The following is a 21,303-nucleotide window of genomic DNA, read 5'->3' on the forward strand; positions in this document are numbered from 1 at the left end:
AGTTAGGATGTTGGTTTTGCTATTGAGACAAATAGCCATAGTTCACAAGAGCTTAAACATTATGAAAGTTTACTGCTCATTTATTTTATTTGATTTTATTCATGTAGAAGTTTCTCTGTTTTTAAGGCTTTTCTCCATGAAGTCACTGGAAGCCCAGACTTAATCTACCTTGTTGCTAATCACCCTCAATATCTAGCTTCCATATTCTGGTCTGAAAAGCTTATTCCAGTTTTTGTCATTTTATCCCCACTCCAACTACAGAAAGAAGAAATACAAAGACATGGTTATTCGTGTTAAGGGCACTGACTAGAAACTGTACATGTAACTTCTGCCCATATGCTATGGAACAGAAGTTAGACACATAACCACACTTAGCTGTAGGTAATCTTGAGAAATATAGTCTCTCTATGGGGAGCCATTTGCTCAACTAACATTTTTTTCTATTGATATAGAAGAAAAAGCTTAGGTATTAGGGGCAAATAGTAGGCTTTGCTACAGTCTACACTTTACGGCTCTTAAATATCCATTTGCAACCTTTTTCTCATGTGCTGAATACACTTGCGTCTCTCACAGGGAGTCAACCTAAATGTTCTATCCAGTTACTGTATCTTACTCAAAGTCTAGAATCTCTGGAAAATATGCAGTCCAACCTGTTAGGTCTGAATTTGGTTTATCATGGGCCAAGAACCTCTAAACTAAAAGAAAAATTATCTGTCTCCCTTCCCCTCTCCCCTCCCCACCTCCAACATACAAACGCAGTATGTAATAAAACAAGAACATACCAACAAGAAAACATTCAGAGCTGTAGCAAAAAGATGCCTAATGGGCCTCAGCGCTCCATGCATCTGGGGAGGCTGCCCTGGGGCAAAGTACAATTTCTCTGTTGGGGAGGTGGTGGGTGAGTAACAAAGAGCAATTGTTTCTGTGTTAATGTAGCAGATGTGCATCTTGTTCTTGATGTCTATCCCCTGCAAGATCTTCAGGAAGTCATTGAAGGTGACTCCTTCTTACACTTGATCATGCTCCATCTGCCCCATGCAGATGCTAGCCACCACCATCATGGCCCTATCTGCAATGCATTGAGCAGAATCCTTCTCCTTGTGGCAATTTCTCAAGACCTCTTTGGCCACATTTTCATATTATTCCAGGGTGATGTGGACATTACATACGTGTAAAACAGAAATCTCAGCTTTCCTTTCTAGCATACTATACCTGCTCTTTCTCCTTGGTTGTATGGACAGGTCAGAAGTATGACATGATGGGTCAGGAAGTGCGAAAAGTTGATCTTGTGAGCCAGGCAGATAGACATTTTGCCAAGGTTCCTGTTACTGAAGAAGTCATGATGTATTTTGGATAGCATCTGATTGAGTTCCAGGTCCGGGACTTTGTTGAGGTCCTCTTTAGGAATAGTGGGCTGGTCTCCACTTAGCTGCTCAAACCTCCACTTGAGCCACTGGATCTGGTCTAATGAGAAGCCCGTATTGCCCACAAGCTCAGTCACTTCTTCAGACTCACAGGAGACTCAGAGATTTTTCCAAAGAAGACATAGAGATGGCTAACAGATACAGAAAAAAGTACCCAGCCTCACTAATCATCAGGCAAGTATAAATCAAAAGCACAATGAGATGCCATCTCATATGTGTTAAGATGGCTATTATCCAAAAGGCAAGAAATAACAGTGTTAGTGAGAATGTGGAGAAAAGGGAACCCTTGTTCATTGTTGGTAAGAATGTTATTTTACATTTCCCCCACAACATAGAACCTGGATGGTGTGACATACTGAACCAGTCTCAATGATGACCCCATTTGTCAGGTTGACAATTCAGCTGATTAAATCAAGATCCGAAATTTATATGACAGGATATAGAGAATACATTTTATGACGGTGAAGAGATAAACAGCTTATAATCACAAATACCAGACAAAAAGTTATTTGATAGTTTTGTTTAAGTGATAATACATTTTAAGTAAATATGAGAAATAGAAGCAGATTACAAATGGAGTAGAAAGGTATTCTTATTTTGAAACTTAGAAATAATTCACCCTTAAAAGGAAGATCTAAAAAACACTATTTTGGAATTAGACTTTTATAGATTTTTATTTATAGATACTGTTCTCCCTAAGAATGGAGACCTCTGTAGATTTTTGTTTATAAATCATTTTGCTTCTACCATCCCTTTAATATTTTATGGCAGCATGGTTAGGCTTCATCTCCTGAGAAAAGCAGAACAGTATAAAACCTAAGAGTACTGACTCTCCACCCACATTCTGGATGAATGGAAAAATGAAGGTGGAAAATCAGTAAATTTGGAAGTCTGTTTTTTTTGAAATTGAGACCAAAGTGAGACCAGCCCTGCTACTAATTTCTCTGCCTTCTAAATTGATAAATGGCATCGATCCTCGCAAGGTTATAATATATCAGCAGCAGTTTATGAAAAGATGACAGAATCTCTCTTTCAGAATATTCATGTCCTTTTATTTACTCATTGCACAAAATGTTCTTCATGTATTACGTTATAGATGAACTTTAATCTACTAGGTAATGAATAGCATTCCCTTCCATGGAATCCTGATCAGATACGTTGGGAAGAAGATTAAATCTCTCACTGCATATGGATTGGGAATTAGTCACAGTCATTTGAATCTTTAAAAGGTGTAAAATAAGTAGGGATTGGATTAACACTTCTTTATTCATTTATATATAAATCATACATTTATTGAGTACTTATTCTGTGCCACGCATTTTGGTAGATGATGAACAGAAGAAGCAGTATTTGTGCTCTCAAAGAGCTTGGAGTTTTTAGAAAAATCATGATTAAAAAGTTTCAGAATAATGGAATCAACATTAATACAGAAATACTGTATTATAGGGATGGATACTTAAATAAGAGAACACTCACTTCTGCTCTGGAGAAAAAGAGCTCAGAAAAATAGTACAGGGAAGAAACGATACAGTATATAATTTAAAATGCCAACTTAAAAGTTAGTTTAATTATGTGGGTTTATACTCTAGAATATGAAAAGTAGAAATAAAATAGCTTTATAAACCAAAGATAATATTAAAATATCCCAAATTAAAGGGAATAAAAATAGTCTAAAAATTACTATTATGAGAACGCCTGAATCATGGTCCTGAATTTAACTAAATGAGAGAATGTGTTTAATTTGAAGGGCCAATCTGTGCAAGTTTATGAGTTTACATTTTGGACATTATAGAAAGTTGGTTCATAATGAGGAAAATGGGCAAACATTTTTTTGACGTTATTCCACAGGTCTTTGTTCTTCGATCAATTTTGTTAAGATATCAGCATTTAGTTTTATTTTTCTCCTTTAAATAAGTTAATTTCCCCCCTTTTAGTTGTTCTTTTTTTTCTTTCTTTTTTTTATTACTATGTTATGTTAATCACCATACATTACATCATTAGTTTTTGATGTAGTGTTCCACGATTCATTGTTTGCATATAACAGTCAGTGCTCCATGCAAAACGTGCCCTCTTTAATACCCATCACCAGGCTAACCCACCCTCCACCCCTCTAGAAACCTCAGTTTGTTTCTCGGGATATTTTCTATTTGATTTATTTATAGAATGTTTAGTATGTTAGAGTTAAATATGATATTTATTTATCTTGTTTTAATACTATAGAGATTCTTGATATGTAGGTTGACATCATAAATAGTATTGTACATTTTTTTATATTATTTATCTCCATAAAATTTCTGTCTTTTCTCTCTTTTCATTCTAAGATTCCAAATACACGCATGTCAGACATTTTCACAATACAAAGCCATATATTACATTGTTTCTATTGTTTTGCCTATTTTCCATAATTTTGCCTTTCTGTATTTCTGTCCATTATTTTCTAGTCCACTGATATTTTCTTCAGCTGTGTCTAATATATTTTAAAGCCCATCTATGGAATTGACTGTGATGCTCCTTTCAGCATCTAAAAATTTGTTGAAATCTCTTTGTTCACTGACAAAATAGATCCTGTTCTCTTTATGTAAGTTTTACTTCAATAAAAAATTTTATTAAAACTTAAGCCCTATGATATCTCATTTCCTTATGAAAAAAATTTCATTCACCACTGAAATAAATGGCAGTGTAAGACTTTGAAATTATATTTTCATAGGTAACTTGGTGGATTTTGTTGTAATAATATAGACAGCTTTTCTGCAATTCATTAGCATTTCTCAACTTTCCATTGTCATTATTTCAATAGTCAGAAGTTTTATTTTTAACCTCTGAAGTTACATTGGACATTGTTGAATAAAATTTAACATCCTTTGTATTCTGTTTGTATGTTTGGTACCTGATATGTAAAATGTTCTTAGTAAATTTTAATGTTATCTGATAGTATAATATTGAAAAGTACTATTTTGTGTATTAAATTTGAAAGCTTAATAAAGTAGATAAACAACACTTCATATTTTTAAAATAATAACTTGAATGGATATGTCTCATTTACTTTTAGGATCTGTGCATATACATATATACGTGCATATATGCACACATTATATGTCTATATAATGAAGATATATAAGTTAACAGCTAATAGGATCCACAGGATAACTTTTTTCTTTCTGTCCTCTTAGTGAGGATAATTTGCTATCACGTGATTTATGCACCATTGCTCTGATCCAATCTAACGCTTACCTACCATTTTATCGTATGTATTTATTTCAACAAGTTTTCAATTTGAATAGTATGTTTGAAAAGTCAAAGTAGGAAGAAAATAAAATTTAGCAAGCATTGATTTAAAACAAAATGTATTATTTTACATTCCAATTCCCATTCCAATTCTATATAGTGATAGTAAGATCTAATTAAATTTGAAATCATAGTCTCCTTCATTTACCATATTTTGTAACCATTGCACTTATTAGTCTGATGTATTCAGTCTGTATTGGTCCAAAACTTCAGGAATTCTCTCTGAAAGGAAATTCAGAACTGAACATGTTGCTAATTAAAACAAAACAAAACAATTCTGAAAAATAATTTTTTTGTGCCTATTTCTTAGATGTTATAGAAAAATGTTACTTCTCTTCCCACTGCAAAGAGCTTAAAATATGATTATGGAAATAAGACTAAGAGTGACAATAAAGTCAAAAAACTAATTCCAATAGGATTTGAATCTAATCAGTTTCATTGTGTTTTAATTGTACTTCTATATTGGAAGAGCAAAATAGTAATACCAAGTCATATATTATAAGTATTAAATATCTCTGTGAAGAAGTTCTGGGATTCAAACTTAGACCTTGCATTTCAAAAGACAGTGAGGAATTTATAATCTCTGAAATCATATAAATCATAAAGATAAGGCTGGAAGGAGACAGAAAGTGGAAGATAAACAGTCTAGTTTTCTCATAGTTTGTAATCAGTACTCATTTTATGATCAAGTATCAAAGTGATAAAAGTATAAAATGAGAATGATTATTTAAAGATATAAAAGTAGATACTAAAGAAAATAATAGAGTTGAACTCATCGAGTAGGTATTTTGCTCACTTCTCCTTCTTGATACTTACAAGAAAAACTCTCTCCTTCCCAAGACCAAGCTTATGGCCAAAGGGATGTCAACAGAAATGACTGCTGTCACTTCCAGGCTGACATATTGAATTCCTGATGAAGACTCTTCCATGATCTCATTTCCTGCAGAATGGACCATAGAGCATTGTGTTGAGAGGTAGGCGTCATGAGACTGAAGTAGCCTGGGATTCTAAGCTGCCACATAGTGAACAGCTGCTTTGGAGAGATGCCCAAACTGTAGGGAACTTTGAACAAGAAATAAACTTTGTTGTGATGAGTCACTGCAAGGTTGTATTCTTCTATACCACAGTATAACCTAATCTTTTCTGATTGACACAAAATAAGCAGTGGTTGGCACCAAGTAGAAGAAATCTGTTGAGCCTGTCTGAAGATTTAGATAACTAAGTATACTGCTAGAAGCAATAGTCATAAGGAAGACCACTAGAAAATGTATTAACATTCCATATTATCAGGAAAACAACATAAACTTCCATAAAAGAAAACAAGCATTGCTTATACAGTGAAATATTAAAAAGAAGCAGTGGGAAAAAATAAATAACATAATTAACCAAGCATATATATCATTTAAATAAATGTATATGGGCTTACTCAACCATTTAAAATAAAAGACTCTCTATTAGAAGAAAGAACAAAATCTAATAATATATTGTATACAAAATATGCACATTACAAAATAACCCAGAAAAGCCAAATATAAAAAAGATAAAGTCATTCCAGGAATATGCAAATGAACAAAAACCAAAAGGTCAGGTTAGTAATTTTAAATCAAAAGAACTTAAATTTGGGGCAAAATAATTAAATAAAAAAATAACAAATAATGTAATTTATAATGAAGATTAAATGAAGATTATAATGAAAATTAAAGAGACTACTCACTCACAAAGTAATACAGTCATAGAACCCATAGAGTCATCAGGAAACCCAAGGAAAAACAGAAACACATTCATAACAGAAAAGTTAAGTTTTTCTTTTTCTTTTATATTAATTGATAAAACAAAAATAAATATGCAAACAATCTAAATAATATTATCAATATGTAGTATAATTTTTAAGTTTTTGTACACTGATAATAAAAAATACTCCTCTTAAAAATGCCAAAATTTGGCCATGCATAATATTACAAAACACTTAAATCAGCGTTGAAAAACCAAACTAATGAAGCCTACACCCTTTGATTTAACTTAAGAAAACACAAATTATATAGGAAGTTATGAAAAGTAATAATGTGCAAACCAAAAATATACATATACATTTAGCAATTTTGAGATGCAAGTGTCATAAAATTAACCCATTTCAAGTATACAATTTCAATGCTCTTTAGTAACCTTATCGACTGATGTAATAACTACCATAAATTAGTTTGAGAACATTTTTATATCTCCCCAAAAAAGATTCATGCCCACTTATAATCCAACCTCATTCCCATCCCCATGCCAGTCTCCAGTCCTGGTATCCGCTAATCTACTTTTTGTCTCTGTGAAATTACCTTTGTTGGACATTTTATATAAAAGGAACCATACAATATGTAGTCTCTTGTGTCTAATTTCTTACACTTAGAACAATATTTTCTGAAGTTAATCCATAATGTAGTATGGCTTGTAGTTCTTTCCTTTTTATTGCTGAGTGGTATTCTGTTAGATATACCACATTTTGTCTATTTATCAATTGATGGACATTTAGGTTGTTTTCACTTTTTGGCTATTATAAATAATGCTGTTGTGAACGTTCATGCACAAATATTTGTGTGTGTGGATTTATGTTTTTATATATCCTAGGAGTACCGGGTCCTATAGTTATTTATGTTTAACTTTTTTTGAGAAACCGCCAAACTGTTTCCAAAGTGGCCGTACTATCTTACATTCTCCCAGAAATGTATGAAATGTTTTATCTCTCCACATTGTCTCCAGTGTTTGTTATTATTAGTCCTATTTCTGAAAGTTCATCTAGTTGGTAAGAATAGTATCTCATTGTAGATTTAATTTACATTTCTTTGCTTATCATCTTGTCATGTACTTATTAGTTCCTGTATGTGCTTTTGTTCAACACCACCAAGCATTTAATCCTGATTATTACCTACCTGGAGATAGCATCAGATGCCGCAGGTTAAGAGCTCAGTCCTGTAAGTCAGCCCTGTGCCCCCACTTCAGAGGTCAAATGCAAGTCCGGGTTGTCATCTGTGCTCCTGACCAACCAGCTGTAGATAGGACGTTCCCCTCCTCAGGTTCTAATTTGCTAGAGCCGCTCACAGAACTCAGAGAAACATTTTACTTACTAGATTACTGGTTTGTAAAGAGATATAATTTAGGAACAGCTAGATGAAAGAGATGCATAGGATAAGTTACAGTAAAAGGGTTGAAAGAGGACTTCTGCTGCCTCCATTGGGTTCTTCTTTCCAGCTGGTCTCTTGGCTTAGGCAGAAGTCCCCGAGGGCAAAGCATCCCTGGATGGGAACCAAAACTACCCCTTCAAGCAAAACTACCCCTGAGCCAGCAAGATTTGCCCCTGACTGACTCCATGACAGTGATCAATTTGACCTTTTCTGTCTGTCTGCACAGACCCATTCACCTGTTCCCTACATTTTCCTTCTATAAAACTGGAGGTATAGTCAGCATTTTGGGGACAGTCTTTGAAATGGCAGTCTGCTGTTTTCCCAGTGTTGACCTCACTGAAATAAATTCCTTTCTTGTTGCACCACCACTCATTTTTCACCATTGGATTTCATCAGTGGTGAGGGGCCAAATCTGGTCTTTTTAGTACACCTGGAACCAGGTGCTCTTGCAACCCGGCACCCCAGCTTCCATGTTCTCTGGGTGCCCCACTCTCTCACATCTCTATGTGTTCATCAACCTAGAAGCTCTGAAAACCCCATTCCATTGGGTTTTTATAGCAGCTTCATTACATAGGCATAGCTGATTAAATCATTGACCATTGTTGATTGAACTTGATGTCCAGCCCCCCTCTCCCCTCGCTGGAGGTGGGGTGGAGAATGAGCCTGAAAGTCCAACCCACTAATCACATGGTTGGTTCCCCTGGCAACCAATCTCCATCCTTAGGTTACCTAGGGCTCCCTAAAAGTCACCTCATTAACATAACAAAAGACACTTTTATTTCTCTCTTAGGAAGTTCCAAGGATTTTAGGAGCTCTGTGCCAGGAACAGGAAGTAAGAACAAATATGTATTTCTTATTATAAATCACAATACTGCATTACTTAATTATGTATCTTCTTTGGTGAAATATTTGTGAATATTTTTTGCGATTTTAAATATATATATATATATAATTGTATATGCTCTATATACTATATCATGTATACAAATAGTATGTGTAACAATTATTTGCATGTGTATGTGTATATAACACATGGAAAATAATTAAAATCTCCCTCTCTAAACTTATAGAATAAAGCCAAAGCTTTTTAGGAAGAAAATTCGTGGTCTAAGATACTTGTATCAATGGAAAGAAAAGAGTGAAAATAGATGAGGTAACTATCCAACTCAATAAATTAGAAATTACAAAATTAACATAAGAAAAGCTGAAAAGAAACAATACATGTAGACAGAAATAAAGAAGTTATAATAAATAAATTAGTAGACCTAATAAATCGATGATCCATTTTTGGAGAGAAAAACAAGACAATAAAATTTATAAATGATATTTTAAGCTAAACAGGTGAAAATCAATAGCATGAAAATACATGACATACACACTGATAACAGCAATAATCACAGATATAGGGATGTTAACTAAATCGTGTGAAACTAATTTTCTCCATTCTATGCCAACACATTTGAAAACCTAGGTGATATATAATTTTTTTTCTTTTTTAGGAAAATATAAACTGCCACCACCAATCACAGAACAGATAGATAATCTGAGCAGATAATCTAAGCCATCAGAGTAACAGATGGATCAAAGAACTATGCTCAAAAAATGGACTGTTTCCCAGAGTCATTTATCAAGAAACAATTAATTTCAAAGCTATTTAAAATCCTCAAGAGCATAGAAAAAAGAAGAGAGCTTCCAACTTTTCTATGAAGGTGACAAAATACTAACACCACCAGTGATAAAAGATACACTCCATCTGCTACATCGTCCCCTGCTAGCCCCAAACACACAAACAAATGAATAAATATAAAGAGAAATCCAGACCAATCTTACCCGGGAATACCAATTTAGAAAAACGTTAAATGAAATTTAGCAAACACTATTCAGAAGCATATTAAGCAAGACTGGGTTTTATTCCACATATGCACCTGTCCTGCTGTCTCCTTTACCGTGACCGCTCCTACGTACCAACATCCACAACATTTTGGCATTTAAATCCTATTTATTGATATTTGATGTTTATTCATTGCTAGTCGTGGAGTGTTTAAAATACCCCAAAATACCCAGGTAACTCTTAGGTGTCTTTAATCACTGTCTGTCTTCAGTAAATGACTTCATGGTAAATGTTGATTCTCTGATTCTTTTGAGAAGTCTCAGGACTGTCCAGTGCTATATTCTCCTTTGCATTTTATATTACAGTTCACCTCAGTTTTGTTTTGTGTTTGTGAGAAGGAATAGACATTTTCCTGGAGGAGAAATAATTATTATGTCCTTCAGTTCTATACTAAGTATTTATTTTTGTATACAATTTATTTAACCAATTAGATATAAAGTGGTAGTTTTGCATTAAACATAAACTCAAAACATCAATATAATATTTAAATGTTAACATTTTTTTTTCAAATGTTAAGAGTAAACGGACCAAAAAAAACAAAAACAAAAACCCCAAAAAACCAAACCCTGATTCAATGAGTGGTCATCTCCAGAATAGGATATATTAACACTAGTACATCTAGAGCAGAAAACTGCCAATCTTCATTTTACCTTAATCTATATCTAACACTTCTATATCTCTCTTTCTATAGGGCTATTTAACTATTTCCTTGAATTTCCTTCCTACTCTCACATAAGAGTTAAAAAGCGGTTCAGGATAAGCTATACATTCAGATTCCTTTCAGAAGGCAATGGGCAGCATCTGATTATCTTATGAATGGAGGTAAATGCCTGTCCTGCTCAGCAGAAAAATACCACAGCATCAGACCAATATATCATGGTGTAATAAGAATGTAGTAATGATGTATGGCTTTTTTTTTTTTTTTTTTTTTTTTTTAACAATGGTTATTTTTTTTAATGTGCATCTGGTGGGATCTAAAAGAGAGATTTCATAGTACTGGAATTACCTTTTCCAAATTTCGTTAGACTCAAACAGAATGCTTTATGCTTGTTCTCCCCATTTGAAAATTCTAGGTTAACTAAGAAACTAATTTGTATTTTTAAACATTTTTTTTTTGGTAAATAATTATTATTTTCTCTGTTAGACTGTTGGTGTAATTGAAGGTTGGGTAAGGAGAGATAAAGATAATTGTAATTGTTCACTCTCGAAGAGAGGGGAAAAACTGGATTTAATTCTGCAAACATGGTGCTATTTTAGATTTAAGAGTTGATAATCTTATGTGCTACCCTTGATTACATAACTATTTACTATGCCTTTTTCTATAAAAATAACAGATTGTGTATTTTATGCAAAAATGTTACAAATACATCATTTGGTAAGTTTATAGTAAAATGTTATGAAACTTAAAGGATAAACTTAAATCACAAAAATATAAAAGAAGATAAACTTGAGAAAAATTAAATTGAAGAAGCAGTAAAGCTGTCATGACTAATTCTGTGGGAAAATACTTTTTGTGAACATGTGAATATTTGTTATTGTCCCTAAGCAGATAATGGAATAGCATATCTTTCAAACCTGTGTTCCTCCTGAAAATTCCTAACAGACAGCAAGGAAGAATGAGCTCTCATTCTCTGTAACCACAGTAATTAAAGATATTAATGTTCATTGGATGCTTTTCACTACTCTTAATTTTTATGGCTTAACTTGCCCTGAGTGAGACATAATTAGTCTAAAGGCAAAAATTAGCTTTTAGCTTTGACTATGTATGGCTTTTATATGCATTTTCTGTTCTTATTGAAAGAAGTATGAGACTAAAATAGGTGCTGTGGAAGGGCACTAAAAACATGGTAGTTCTCTCTGGGCTTTGCCTGGACTAGCCGAAAGAGGCCTAGAGAACATGGAAGCCAAGGTGTTGGGAAAGCACCTCATTAAAGACGGGCTGCCCAGAGAGACGGAAGGACACTGCAGCTTTAGAGCAGTGAAGCTGCCAGTCCAGACTTACAGGAATTCACATACCTGAAGTCTGGAACAGTCAAACCAGCTTGAGGCCATCTATCACCATAGCAGTTAGTGGCCGCAGGGGCTGTTTGAACCTTAGATTTCCTGGAGAGAGTACAATACCAGAGTGACTACATCACAGAGCTTCTGACCCTGAGATCCAATAAGTAGTTGTTCATAAAGCAAGGATCAAGAGGTTTGGTTCTCCCTGGGCATTTGGCTCTGAGGGTGAACAGGCATTCATTAGAGAGATAAGGCTCAAGTTTGAGAGATCGGTCTTAAGTATCAGCAAGAGCCTCTCTGAGGCCTCCTAAAGCAAAACAGCAGGCCACCCACCACAGTGGAGAGGGCTCAGAGAAGGCACAGCTGCGGCCGTCATAGAAGGCTAGGACCAAGGAAGAATGCTATTGTAAATCTTAGTGAATCCAAGAAAGTAAAAATGTACTAGGGGAGATAGTGTTAAACACTCATTCTTCCTATTCCTAAATAGACAATTGGCTTGTTTTTGATGGATTTGAGCAATATTTCATTTCTAGCATCTCTAAAGAATTAGTCTGCAAATTTTAAAGTTTATATTTTGAAAAACTTGAGAGCTAGAAAGGATTGTAGAGGTAATGTATTCCATCACATACCCACAAAAACCACTTCCAAATGAGAAATGTGACACTCTGGGAGATTTTCTAACTTGCCTACAGTCATGAGTTGTAATGAAAGAATTAATACTCACATTGCTGATTCCTAGCACAAACTTAGTTTCATTATTATGCAATATAGAATCCTTCTGCTAATAAAGAGTTAATTTGCTAAATAAAATTTCCAGTTTATTTCCATTTTTTAAAACATTAACAACTAACGGTTTGCTAATTTAAGCTGGCAAGAACACACATTCTTTAAAGAATAAAAGAAAAAGCTGCTTATGGATATAGATCATGGATACTGACACCTTCTATATGATTATATAAAATATGTATAATGCCACTATGTCTGCATTGCATATTTAGGGATCTATCTATATCTACCTATATAGATAAATGGATAGAAAGATGTACAGATAGATATGTAGCTTTATATGTAAACAAATATATGTAGGGATATATATATACACACACACATATATACATATAGGTCTTCCTTGAAGATATAATTTGTGGATCTATAATTAGCCCTATTTCTTTGGAGCTCCTCAGCTATAGCTACCTTTACCTACTGGCTCACCAGTTCTAAACCCATACAGAAAGATGGTGCTGGAAAAATCATACTACACTGGAAGTGAGATCAAACACTGCTTGGTGTAAAGCTTTTGGATTTAAAAGTCTCAGGGTGTCTTTCATGTCTACAATGAAAATCTTGTTTCCTGCCTGCTTATGGGTGAATCCATTCATATTATTAAACAAATCAACTTTTTAAAGAAATATATGTGTAGAGAGATATATATAGGGAGTGAAATCCTTTTCTAAGAACATGAGAAAGGGAATGCCATTTTATTTTTTTTAACTCAAGTTTTTTTTTTTTGTTTTTTGTTTTTTAAGACTTTATTTATTTATTTGACAGAGTGGGAGAGAGTGAGAGAAAGCACAAGCAGGGGGAGCAGTAGAGTAAGAGGGAGAAGCGGGCTCCCCGCTGAGCAGGGAGCCTGATGTGGGGCTGGATCCCAGGACCCCAGGATCATGACGTGAGCCGAAGGCAGATGCTTAACCAACTGAGCTTTACCAACTGAGCCACCCAGGCGCCCCTGCATTTGATTCTTGATAGGAGGTGAGAATTCTCACAGAGGGCACAGAATTTGCAATTTCTAAAGCTGTCAAAGACATAATATAGGGTTATATATCCCCCCACTCAGCATGATGGTTGAGAAAATGGCAACTCTACTTTCCAGCTCTACTGATTTTCTCACAAAGAATACTTCATTATAATAAAAACAACTTGGAAAATATAAGACTGGTAAATTAAATTGTTTCCTTATATATGTCACCCAGGAGCTGAGCAATTTGAAAGTTTGTCTCAACTACTTAGCAACTATTTTTCTTATTAGGCATTCCTTTTATTTTTATTTTATTTTCAGAACACTTAACATGAGATCTTAGCATACTCTTTTTTTTTTTTTTTTTTTTTTTGAGAGAGAGAGAGAGAGGGAAAGGCAGAGGGAGAGGGTGAGAGAGAATTCTAAGCAGGTTCCACTCCCAGCGTGGAGCCTGATGCAGGGTTCAGTCTCAGAGCCCTGAGATCATGACCTGAGCCAAAATTAAGAGGTGGACACTTAACTGAGTCACCCAGGCATCCCAGCATAATGCCCTTTTGATGTATTAATTCATTCTTTAATTACATTACTCTATTTTTATATTTCAATTTTTTAGTTTTATTCATTCTTTTTCTTCTTATGCTTTGGAACAACACAGTGCTTGGCATGTAGTGTATAAAGTAAGACAGAGTATGTGTTGAATAAAAAATATATAATTACTAAAGTACATTACTTAGTGAATATGAAATTAAGCAAGTTAGAAATGAAGCAAGTTTTTTAACTTATTTTCTATTTAGAAATCACTCTTTTTTCTAGGCCTTATCTATGATCAGAAATCTAGGACTAGGTCACAATAAAATCACTTTCTGTGGTTCTTTTTTTTTTTTTTTTTTTTTTAAAGATTTTATTTATTTGAGAGAGAGAGAGAGCACATGAGAGGGGGTTGGGTCAGAGGGAGAAGCAGACTCCCTGCCGAGCAGGGGGCCCGATGTGGGACTCGATCCCGGGACTCCAGGATCATGACCTGAGCCGAAGGCAGTTGCTTAACCAACTGAGCCACCCAGGCGCCCAACTTTCTGTGGTTCTTAATCCTACATCTTCACCAAATGTCCTAATGGAAAAATATAATAATAAAATAACCAAGGAATATATTAAAATAATAACTTTAAGAGACCTCTAGTTTGGGCTGAAATAAAATAGCCTCTCCTCTAGTTTTCTTCCTCATTACTTAAAAACTTGTATACAATACAACACGGGAAGACTGAATTGTAGAAAGAAAAAGATGGACTAAGGACCATGGAATTTGAAGAATGAAAAGATAATGAATTCCCTGGGTTTGTTTTTGTTTGTTTGTTTTGCCTTGTTATATGGCCAGTATGAGGAACCAGGGCTTACAACCTGGAACCACCAAAAGATACAGACAAAAAAGACCTAAGATAAACCTGCTCCATCTAGCCAAAGGAGAAGGATATGGGTGGCCAGATAGATTAGTAAACAGTATTTGCTTTATTCCATTTAAATACCAATGGAAAAAGTCTCCCTTCTGCCCCCCCCATCAGGGGGATTGAACACAAGAGCCAAATTTCCACCCCACCCCTTGGCAGCAACAGATAGTGCTCTGATTACTCCACCAGACTGTTCTTAGTTGGACCAAGCAAAGAGCTGACCTTTCATCCACAAGGCAGCAAGAAGGTAGAATAGGGTAGTGCAAGTTGGTCTAAACAGCACCCTGTTTCTTCATTTTTCCCAGTGTCAGTGAGGCCCATAGGAGGCATGAACCTCCATCCCCACTGTCCTCCACCTTGTCAGCAATGAGGCAGTATGAGGTGGTATGAGGTAGTGCTAGTGGGCGCTCTGCTTTCCCTGATAAGGTAGTATTAGTGGGGCTCACAAGGGAGCTGAGTTTCTATACCCATTCAGCAGCAAGAAGGTAATGCAATGCCATGCTCTACTTTTTCAGGAGTAGAGTCAGTGGGGCCCAGTAGGAAGATGAACATCCATGTGTGGTTTCATTACACCCGGATCTGTGTGCTAGAGCTAAACAGAGTGACTGTTGGCTGAAAAAGAAGATGAAATAGGCCCAGGATCTTACAACATATCCTAGATATTTAGAATGCAGTCAAAAATCAAAAATCATTCCATGAACCAAAACAATCACAGTTTGAATGAGAAAAGATAATCAGTAGATACCAACACTGATATCCAACTCAGATATACTGGAATTATTTGGCAAAGTTTTTGAAAGTAGCAATCATAAACTTACTTCAGTGAGCAATGATGAACTCTTTTATAATAAATGAAAAAAAAACAGAAAAATCTTGGCAAAAAATGGAATGTATTTAAAAAAAAACAAAGAGAAACTATGGAACTTGTAGATAGGTAAATATAAAAAAATGAAATAAAATCTCACTGGACAAGCTCAATAGGAGATTGGAGATGACAGAAGAAACAATCATGAACTTGATGATAGGACAAAGAAATTACCTAATCTGGGGGCACCTGGGTGTCTTAGTCGGTTCTCTTGATTTCAACTCAGGTCATGATCTCAGGGTCCTAGGATTGAGCCATCAGTCTCCATGATCAGCAGGGAGTCTGTTTGAGGATTCTCTCTCTCCCTCTGCCCCTCCCCCCACTCACACATGCTTTTGTGCTCTCTCTCTCTCAAGTAAATAAATAGATTTAAAAAAAAAAAAAGAAATTACTTAATCTGAACAGTAAACACAAAAAGAGCTTTGGTGACCTGTAGACCAATATCAAAAGATCTAACATTCATGTTGTCAGAATCCCAGAGGAGAGGAAAAAAAGAGCAAGGGGTTGAAAAATTGTTCAAAGGAACAATGGCTGAAATTTTTCAACATTTGGCTAAGTGCCTAAATGATTAGATTCAAGATGCTGAGTAAAACCAAAGCACAATAAACCCAAAGGAATCCATAGTAAAATACATCATAATCAAACTTCTGGAAACCAAAAGCAAAGAAAAATCATGAATGCAGCTAAAGAGAAATGACATTTCCTAGATATCTAGAGGAATCTAGGATTGCCCAGAGGAAAACAAAGGTTGAGCAGATTTCTGATCTGAAAGTATAGAGTCAGATGAAAGTACGCATCATTTTTCAAGTGCTGAAAGGAAGGAACTATCAATCCTGAAGTTTATATACAGCAAAAATATCTTCAGGAATGAATTCACTCTGAGATGCAGGAAAACTAAGAATTTGTCCCCAGCCTACCTACCCTTAAAGAATGGTTAAAGGAATTTTCCAAAAAGAAAGGAAAATAATAATTTTCACTTTTTTATCTGTTTATCATCACTGAATCACTTATAAGTTTATCAGTCTAGTGCTGTCCTAATGTTCATTTGTGGGAGTTCATTATGTTTTTATTCATTCATTCACTTACCTACATATACCAGACACATGATTATAAGGCCTTGCCAGGCACTAGGGTAAGTACCTGGAATATAATGCTGAACATGATAAATTGCCCACATACAATTTGGTGAGAAAAGTTCACATTGGGCAAGTAAGGAGACAAATGTATGTGTATTTACAATTATTTTAAATCCTGTGAGAATATACAGGACACATGAGGATATATGTCAAAGGAGCCTTCCTTCTTCTTGTGGAGGTGGAGAGGGCTTTCTGAGAACATGTAATTGAAGATGATATTGAGAAAGGAAGGAGATAAAGGATCGGAGATGGTGGGAGCAAGGAAGGGTGGAGGAAGAGCACTCAAGGTCAAGGGACAGAATGTACCTGACCCTGACAAAGGAAGGAAGGAGTTTAGGGCATTCTAAGAACAAAAAGAAAACCAGCACAACTGGATTTCAGTGTGTAATAAGGAAAAATGAAACTTTTGAGATTGACAGAGCCTGAAAGCCATATGGCCCATTTTAAGTACCAAACTTTATAAACAGCATGAAGCTGTAGCAGTGTTTTAAATGGGAGAGTATTATGATCAAAATGCTGGCTCCTCTTAGTGCTTCCTAAAGCCACTTCTTTGTCTCAGTAAACCCAGTCGGATAACATGGTGATTCTTGTTCATGGTGATTCTCACTGACAGCAGCTACCACAAGCTGCTTCTTTTTGGAGTTGTGGCAACTGCTGGCAACAAATGTTTCTAGTGACTTTTTAATGACCCACATCTTCCTTATCAACTTATTGCCCATTTTCTGGAGAATAATTCAATTGATCATTACTTTTTCAGCACCTTATCTATAGAACGTCTTCTAGGACTCTAACATTTTTTTTTAAGTTAAATGAAATTAATGGAATTACATTTAGAATAGTGCCTGGTACATAAAAGCAAACAGTGCATCAATTTAAGTTAGTATTTATAGCTTACGCAAAACTTCTCCAAAACCAGCTGAAACTGTCCTAAGGAAGCAAGATTGAGTACAGCACTTAAGGGTTAGATTTCAGTGTTTCCCCAGCCATATGCCCATAGATACACCTGTCCTGAGAGAAAGAGCAGAAATCTATGTGCTTTCCTAGCTGAAGCTGATTGTTATGTATGCTAGCCTTCTCAAGGGCTTTTAATGAAAATTCTTCTGGTAGTATGTGGATTACTTAATATGTCCAAACTTCATTTTTATATACATTATCTGGCCTCCATCTCTTCTTCCCTCATCTGTAAAAGGCTCATGGACACGTATGTAAACTGATTCTTATGACAAGCTCTGAGTATATCACATAGTTCCATATGCCAGATGGGCAAACTCAACTTTAATAGAAACCAATTGATAAAGTCCATGAATCAACCTGTACAACAATGAAATGTCTATTTTGTTTGTTTACTGGTAGTGTTTTCTCAGAGCCTTTTGTAGGGAAAGTAAGTCGGGCAGATCACTCAAGTGTAACTTACTAGCCACAATTAAGAAGGAGCAGCTAGGGCTGCCTGGGTGGCTCAGTCGGTCCTTAGGCTCAGGTCATGATCCCAGGGTCCTGGGATCGAGCCCCACATTGGACTCTGCTCAGTGGGGAGCCTGCTTCTCCCTCTCTCTCTGCCTGCCGCTCCCCCTGCTTGTGCTCTCTGTCAAATAAATAAATAAAATCTTAAAAAAAAAAAAAAAATGAAGGAACAGCTAGGTGTTGACACCTATTTTTTTTTTTTTCAGATATTCTGCCCTTTTTATATCTTAACCTCATTCTCACTGACCTACATTTTTTTCTTCTCAGGGCTCCATCACAACTGTACTCACATACTCACATAGAATCAATCTCTCTCTCTCTCTCCCTTCTAAATACTATACTGTCCTCTATATTACTACATCTGGCTTGAAAACCAAATTCTGACCTGACAGTTTTATTGGCCTATATCTATCCCTTAACATCTGACCTCTAGATTAGATCAGTGTGGGGTTAACATCTACTTACCAGAGTTAAACCTCCAAGTAACTCCAAAGAGTAAGCCCCAGAACCTTCTATTTGAAAATAAGTACAAAATAATGATGACACTTCCACTCTGTCAAAAGTAATTTCTTATTAAATTATGATTATTTCTTGATAATCTGACAAGTTTGTTTTTTAAAAAATTTCCATAGACTTCCCTTAATGGACTTGTTTCATCATTATACAAAGCAAAGTAAGGAGACATTTAAACACATGATTCAGAAAAATAATGAGATTTTAAAATACAGTAATTTTTATACATGGTGGCTCTACAATAATTTTCATAATTCCTTAAATTGAAATATACTTTTAAGGTAAAAAAAATAATGACCCAGTGTAAAAGTATTAATAGCTTTTTTCTTAAGTGTCTACTGTGTCAGAAATATACCAAATGTATTATTTCTTTTTATCTTAACAGCATCTCTATGAGAGAGATATTATATGTTCATTTTAAAGTGAGAAAACTGAGACTCAGGGGTTTTAGTAGTTTAAGTTTATATAGTTAATAAGTAGTGCAGCTTTGGGGGAAACTTAAGTTGGCTTGGAAGCCCTGTTCTGGGTTCTAGCTCAATATGGTGAGATGTTAGCTTTTGGCATATGTAATACTTTGACTACTTATTGTTGCAATAAAAAAAAAAAAACTGACACAGAAATTACAGTGAGTATTAGTACTGCTTAAGATCACAGTCCCACACCCTGAATTTTATTTGAAAACACACAAATAATAACACTTTTAAACTTCTAAACAAGCCTGGCTATGAATTTTTCCGTTTTGCGTTTAAAAGACTTATATGTTCTTTAGGATAAATATGATCAAGCGTCATGTTTGTTCCTCAGAATTAAGTAGTCATTTATTCCCATGAAATTTATTATGTGTTTAAGAGATACCATAGATCATAGCTATAACTATCATTATTAACCTTCTCATTTTCCTGATTTTGGAAACTATGAGTAATTTATCATTTGATATTTACTATATGAATTCCAAATTAGTGAAGCAGGTTTTGTAATACAGTCTCTTTATGGGTATTGTTCTCCAAGTACAGGAATTTGGTGTGTTTTTAACATGTTGTTATCACTACTATTATTGCTTCTGAAGACATCAGTTCAATCCGACATGCATTTGTGAGCAACTATTATATGCTAGAGCAGAGCAAGGACCGCTAAATTAAAACAAATAATATAGTCCCTGGCCTCAATCAAGTAATGGCTTAATTCTGGCACATTGTGTAGACTAACAGTTACAGACAGGGGTTCTTTTGAATCTCAAAAATCAATAATGATCACCTAAGCTCATGATAATAAGACTGGTTAAAATTCTAATTTTCTGATTTTATTACATACCAAGCAACAGCAGGTTTCAACTAGGACCCTTTGTAAAATGAGATTTAGAGGAAAGACCACTTTGTACTTAGGACACTTGGTATTCACTGCCTACTGTCTAATATTTCTTGATTTTAACTTATAATTTTTGTTGTTTTCTGCCTACAGTCTAACATTCTAAGATCCCATCCTATAATCTTTTTGCTAACTGCCTGTAGTTCAGTTTTCCCGATTCTACTTTATGACACACAGGGCTGACTGCTTGCAGTGTAGTATTCCCAATTCTTCGGATCTCCTTGATTATTCTCTGCTGTTATGCACATTTCCATCGCTATTTATTGACTGACCAACAACCCAATCACAATGTGGGCAAACTAAACATTAATGGCTAATAGTGTTATCAGATTTTAATCATGATTGCCTTTGTGGTTCCGAGGAAATCCCCCATAGATTTACGGCTTATCATTTTGAAACAATTTTTGGGGATGGAATACCAGGCACTTGACTAAGTTCATTTTAAAAAAAAATATATATTTTATTTATTTATTAGAGAGAGAGAAAGCATGAGCAGGGGGAGGGGCAGAAGTAAAGGGAGATTGGGAAGCAGACTCCCCACTGAGCAGAGAGCCCGATGTGGGGCTTGATCCCAGGGCCCCGAGATCATGACCTGAGCGGAGGACAAACGCTTAACTGACTGAGCCACCCAAGCGCCGCACCCATTTTTTAATTTAAAAGTCAGTTTATTAACAGGCGCCTGGGTAGCTCAGTTGGTTAAGTATCCGACTCTTGATTTCAGCTCAGGTCAGGATTTCATGGTCCTGGGATCCAGCTGTGTTGGGCTCCATGCTCAGCAGGGAATCTGCTTGAGATTCTCTCTCTCCCTCTGCCCCTCCCTCTGCTTGCATGCTGTCTCTCTCTCTCTAAAACAAACAAATAAATCTTTTTTAAAAAGTCAGTTTATTAACTCATCATTGTGTATCATAAAACTCAAATCTCTCAAAAATAATAGCATGGTATAGTAGAAAGAGCCACGACTTTGGAGTTTATTTATAAAATGGAATGATAATACTTGACGTTTATAATAAGGATG

At 35.2% G+C, this 21,303-nt stretch overlaps 1 pseudogene; it reads right to left on the bottom strand.

Moving 5' to 3' along the window:
* Nucleotides 1-240: 240 nt before the first annotated feature.
* On the bottom strand, nucleotides 241-17,644 carry LOC113925742 (annotated as a pseudogene).
* Between the last annotated feature and the right edge of the window lie 3,659 nt (nucleotides 17,645-21,303).

This window comes from Zalophus californianus, chromosome 4 (genome assembly GCF_009762305.2).
Source record: "Zalophus californianus isolate mZalCal1 chromosome 4, mZalCal1.pri.v2, whole genome shotgun sequence".
In the NCBI taxonomy this organism is placed as follows: domain Eukaryota; kingdom Metazoa; phylum Chordata; class Mammalia; order Carnivora; family Otariidae; genus Zalophus; species Zalophus californianus.